The sequence below is a fragment of the Callorhinus ursinus genome, unplaced genomic scaffold (assembly GCF_003265705.2).
Source record: "Callorhinus ursinus isolate GAN/ISIS: 27379988/994484 unplaced genomic scaffold, GSC_fseal_2.0 scaffold26, whole genome shotgun sequence".
In the NCBI taxonomy this organism is placed as follows: Eukaryota; Metazoa; Chordata; class Mammalia; order Carnivora; family Otariidae; genus Callorhinus; species Callorhinus ursinus.
The window spans coordinates 16,902,588-16,908,510 of record NW_027397088.1 but is presented as its reverse complement, the minus strand read 5'-3'; positions in this window follow the sequence as shown (position 1 = coordinate 16,908,510).

The following is a 5,923-nucleotide window of genomic DNA, read 5'->3' as shown; positions in this document are numbered from 1 at the left end:
GTAAATTGTGTTCTGATACGTTCTGGATAATGCCCTTCGAGAAAAGCTTAATGCTAACAACACATAAGCCCCATAGCACGTCATTTTCCTTGATTTCCAGGTGATTAGAAGCATTACTAAACACGTCTGGAGTTCACATACAATCAGAGTCTTTATTTTTTTTTCCTCTTGCCCATACGTCAATTTGCAGAAAGCTGTGCATTTTAATATTTTTTTCTTCCCCATACTCCCCCCATATATGTATAAGTGAAAAATCCACACATCAGTGCATAAACACTCACACAAATTGATTATGGAGGCTCATGAAGGTTGAAAGTTATCCTTTAGCTCAGTAGACAAGATATTCATTCTCCTTCTCCCAGCTACAAAACAAGATTTCTGGTCTGTCAGTTTCATAAATCGTCCTCCAACTAGTCCCTGACAGATAAAGATCAAAGAACAGGTTAGCAATGAACTGGTTACAGATTAGAAATCAGGTGACGGCAGGCCCCACTGTTCCTTCTGTAATGTACCCCAGATGGGGACGCTCTTGTGCATGGGTGTGCATGCCCATTCTTGTTGATAGAATCATTTTTAGAAAGTAATGCTTTCCCATTTATAAAACCTGGAGAGAGGCAGCAGAATGTGTAGGCAGTAGTTCTCAACCCTGGCCCCAGACCAAAATTACCTGTGGAGCTCTTAAAAATTTGTAGATCCCATGACCTCACTCTCTTGACCAGTGGTTCTCAGCCTGGGAGGCACATGTGAATCGCCTGGGGAATTTTTGAAAAGTAGGATCGCTGCCAGGCGGCCCCACCCCAGACCAATTGCATTGGAATCTCTGGGGGTAGGGCCTAGAGAGGCATTCCTAAATCAGCTCTCCAGGTGATTTCTAATATATAGCCAGGCCTGAGAACCACTGTTCTAGATGGGTTGAATTCACTTATTCATTCAACAAACATGTAATGATGGCTACTCTAGGCAAGGCATTGCTGGCAACATAGCAGTTAAAGAAATAAATATTGCCTGCTCTCCTGGGATTAGAAATCTGAATCAAAATCTTCAGAGTTGGGGCCTAGGCAACATCAGAATTTCAGAACAAAGATTCTCAAATTTCTAGAAGCTAATTGGCCAAGATTGAGAATCAGGGAGTAGCAGAATGAGCATGGAGTCTGATAGCTGTGTTTGAATCTTGGCTCCTCTGCTTGGCTGTTTGATCTTGGATAAATTATGTAACTGTTCTAAGCCTCTGCTTCCTTATCTTTAAAATGGTGGAAGCCTTCTCTTCTAAGGCTGTTATGAGTTTTAAATAATAATTTTTGAAAATTGATAGAAACCTCAGTGCCGTAGTTGGCTCCTACTAGGCGTTCAATAAATGTTAGTTTTCTCCCTTTGTTCTTAAAGCAGTATGTGTGCTACGTACATACGATGCACAATTGAACTATGAGACACTGGCCCCAGCTTTCCAGGAGTTTATGGTGTGGTAAACAATTAGCCGCCACATCATACATAAGCTATTCCTAGGTGTGTGCTGTCGGCTTCTTTTATTGCTGCAGGGGTTCTGAATGGAGAGAAATAATCACCGAAAATCAAGAGGCAGAGATTTCCTAAAGAGGAAGAATTTGAGAGGGGACCTAGCAATGGGTAGATTTTGCCAGAAGAGGAGAGGAGGGGTATTGCAAGCTGAGGAAACAGCATAGCTAAGGAAACTTCTAGATGATACTTAAAGGCAGGTCATATTTAAAGAAGACGTTTACCTTTTCAACATTATTTCACACGCGTCCACGCATGTCATTGATCAGCAAAGTGAAGGTTACCGCTCTATCAATATCTGCGTGAATAACAGTGTATGGGTTCTATGTGTCGAAGAATCTGTATGGGGCTTATGTTTTTAATGACACATCCATTTGTTTTATATGCATATGCCTCAGTATGTTATTTAGGAAAATTTTGCCTGCATCTATTTATTTTTCCTTGCATTCTCCTTGGGGGTACCGGCGTGCCTTCTTAGAGATAACTCACTAGCCTAATAACTAACAATGAATTTTCACAACACGAAGAACAAAGAGCTGAATCAAGATGACATCATCCTTATCATAGTGAATTTTCATTCAGGCTAACATTTAAGTCTTGCTAGAGATTTGTCCAGGGGATTAGTCCCTGGCCAATTGTAAGCGGCCGAGAGTGGGTCTGTTTAGAAGTAAGCCTGTCTGGCGGCTGTTTGTTTGAGGAAGGCGAAAGAGCACCTCGGGGGAGCCGCCTCCTGCCAGGCGGATCCCCTTTACGTTCCAGCCTCCCCTGCACGGTCTGGATCTCCTCACAGGCTCTGTGGACGGCGGCTGCCTGCGTATCCCTCCTCTGCTGAGATGACTTGGAATGACCTACTTTGAAAATGGTGTGAACTCGGCAGAGCGCCAAGGAGTTGGGGTGCAAACAGGCCTGCCCGGAGGGCTTCCAGCAGCGGAGAGCAGGCTCTCTCGGGGCTCCTCCAGAAGCCTGGTGTACGGTTTTGGTTGGGGGCCGGGGGGGGGGGGGGGTTGCTCTTTTTTTTTTTTTTTTTTTTTTAATTCCCAGGGCCTGGGCTGTTGCAATTCATCTTTCTGCTCTTGGAGTGCAGGCTCCTGATTGGCCGAGCCTGGTGTTTATGTCAGAGAAAGGCAGCCAATCAGAGCAGGACTCTGCCTGTCTCCCTGCCGCAAACAGCTGAAGTAGTAATTACCGGCGCCGCGAAGGACCGCCCGAGCTCAGCTGCAGCCGGCCCTGGCCTTCCAGGGCAAAGCCAGGAGGAGCGTGAGGACTCGAGGCTGAGTCACCGATCGGGGGCCTCCTGAGGCCCGGTACCTTGGCCCCCACGTGGAGCGCTGGCTAAGCCTCCCTTCCCCCCAGGTTCATTTTTTTCTCTGAGTATCTGGCTTCTGAAACCAACATGGATGGCTCTGGGGCGTGGGAAAGGGAGAAACCAGGAGGCAGGGAACAGAAATGTTGGCGATTACCTTCCCTCCACCAGTTTTTAAGGGATGACTCTAGATAATCCCTCCCCCCCCCCCCATTTACAGCAAAAAACCAAAAAAAAAAAAAAAAAAAAAGAAGCCATCTCTGAATCTAGGGGAATTATCAGCACTTGTAAAACAGCTTAAAAATGACTTTTTCTTTTCCCAAGCAGCTGCCCTGAATTCAGAATAGGTAAATTCCAAGTGCTTAACCATCTGATAAGATTCTTCTTAAGATGAAGTATTTATTTATACACCTATGAAGAGAATGGGGTCTGGCTTATCAACTTTTCCCTTGGGATTATTAAAGCATGATAATTTGTGTTGAATCAGCTTGGGCTGTTATCAAATATGAAGGAAGAGAGAAATTCTACTTTTAACTCTTACATTTGAACTTAAAATGGGATATTCAGGATCTTTCTGAAACCCCTGTTTAATATTAAATATAGTTGACCTTTGAACAATGGGGAGGGGGCAGGGGCTGGGGCGCTGACCTCTGTGAAGTTGAAAATCCTCCTGTGACTTTTGACTCCCTAAAAGTTCACCAGAAGCCTTACCCATAACATGTACAGTGAATTAACATGTATTTCATGTGTTATATGTATTATACGTTGTATTCTTACAGTAAGGTAAGCTAGAGAAAAGAAGTCGTTATTAAGAGAATCATAAGAGGGGCACCTGGGTGGCTCAGTCAGTTAAGGGTCTGCCTTCTGCTCAGGTCATGATCCCAGGGTCCTGGGATCGAGCCCCGCACTGGGCTCCTTGCTCAGAGGGGCATCTGCTTCTCCCTCTGCTGCTCCCCCTGCTTGTGCTCTCTCTCTCTCTCTGACAAATAAATAAGTAAAATATTTAAAAAGAGAGAGAGAATCATAAGAGAATATACACTTACAATCCTGTACTATAGAAAATCCACATGTAAGTGGACCCACACAGTTCAAACCTGTGTTGTTCAAGGGTCGGCTGTACATAGAACGATTCTGACCTGCTTCTCAGAGTGCTTCTCTCCTTGTTTATTTGGAATTTTTCAAATATTTCTTCCCCCATGATTCTCCACTCCGAAGTCCTCTCAGTTACCAGGGACTCCTGTGAAACCTGCCACCTTCACTTTCAGCACAGCATTCCCATCTTTTTCAGACCTTGGTTTATGGAATACAATCCACCGAAGACTAGAGACACTTCCCTGAAAGAAAGACCTAGCAAAATGTTAAATATGGAATTATCACCCTGAAATGCTATGCATGATTCTTCACATAAATTCACAGTTGGTAGCACGTTGGTAAACGTTGGCCAAAAATGTGCCATAAGGGTTTTAAAACAGGAAAAGATGAACAAATTTTGTACCTATCTTGAAGTGTATCCTGAATCTCTTCCATGCGTTATAGATTCGGGTGTTGCAGGGACTAACACTCTCCCAAGTACTTGTTGGGCGGACAAATTGCATGAGGGGAAATGAGCAAGAGAGGGGAAGCAGTAGAATGCGATGGCTTTGACACACAACAGTTACTGGGTGTACTCACCAGATCCTCACGTTATCTTTGGCAACCTATTGTCTCCTTCTTCAATCTTAACTCCTTGGGGCCTTTTGGCTGACAGGTGTAAGAATAGAAGAAGCTAAAGCAGAGCTGACAATTTATATCAGCAGGAACACTCACACAAGCCTCACCCTGGCAGCAGGTTTTAATTTAAAACGCTGAATGTAGGTTGCTGTACCTAAGACTTGATGGTTGCCAGACAAAAAAGACCCACCTTCCTCTGATGGGGAGATAGGGATGTGCATTAGGGGTCCAAGCCCTGGGCTGAGAATGGCCTCCCGGATGCAGGAGGAGAGCCAAGGAGAGCAGAGGAGAGCCAAGTGCCGAGAAAGAGAGAAGGACCCACAAAGGGCGACAGAGCCAGGAGGCCACGTGTCTATTAGTTTCTGAGCCTGGAGAACAGTCATCATGATGGAGACAGGGCTCCATGGGCAGCTTAGCCATGTGGGATGGGCAAGCCTAATATGCTTGAGTTGACACGTCTGTATTTTTTCCCCTGAAAGAGTTGAAAGTGGCTCCCATTTTAATTTTACAGACCAAGGAAAATGTTGCAGGCTTTGTGAAGTTATCTCTCATCATTAGCTAACGTTCGTTCCTTATTAAACACCGGGATGCACGTGATGCTACGTGATGCATCACTCAAGAGCGGGGCAGCCCGAAAGGAATGGGGAGACCCAAACAAGAGACGAGAAAGTGTCTTCACGCCCTTCATTATAGTGCCACATCTTCTTCCTCCTCCCCACCCCCCCCACCCCCGCCCCGGGAAGTTTTGTAAATGTTTCCATTTAGAAGAGCTACTTAACTTTCCCTAGATCAGCCACAAGAAAAATGAATACAGAGAGGAAGGGAAGAAGGGGTACAGAAGGGGTGAAGGTTTGGATCCTTGGACAAGCCATAAGATGCTTGAGCATTTCATGTGGTGGGGCCATCCTCTGCCTGATGAAGAGACCACTTACCTACTGCTGAAAATTCCTGAGCTTCTATTGACCCCCCTGTTCCTGAGGTTTTTCAAATTTTCGAGGAGAGATCACAGAGGTCTCTGGAGAGACCATAGAGGTGATCTGGCCTATGCAGTGACTCTACTTCTTCTCTTTTCTTCCCCTACACTTCACCTATTTAAAGAACCACGTTGAATCCAGTGGTAGTAAAAGGAAATACATACTGTAAGACAGACATAGAAGAAGAAGAAGAAGAAAAAAAACACAACGTTGTCAGTAGATAGAGTAGAAATGGTAGTGTTGAGGCAAGAGCAGGACTTGGGAAGGAACATGCCATCAACTTTAGGGGGAAGGAAACACCGTGATGAGGAAGGAGAGGATTCTAATTTAATATCTGGGGTGAACATCTTTTGAAACCTTCCAAAGATAGAGGCGAACACACCTGAAGCGTGTTTGGGGACATAGCTGTGATTAGATTTTGCTT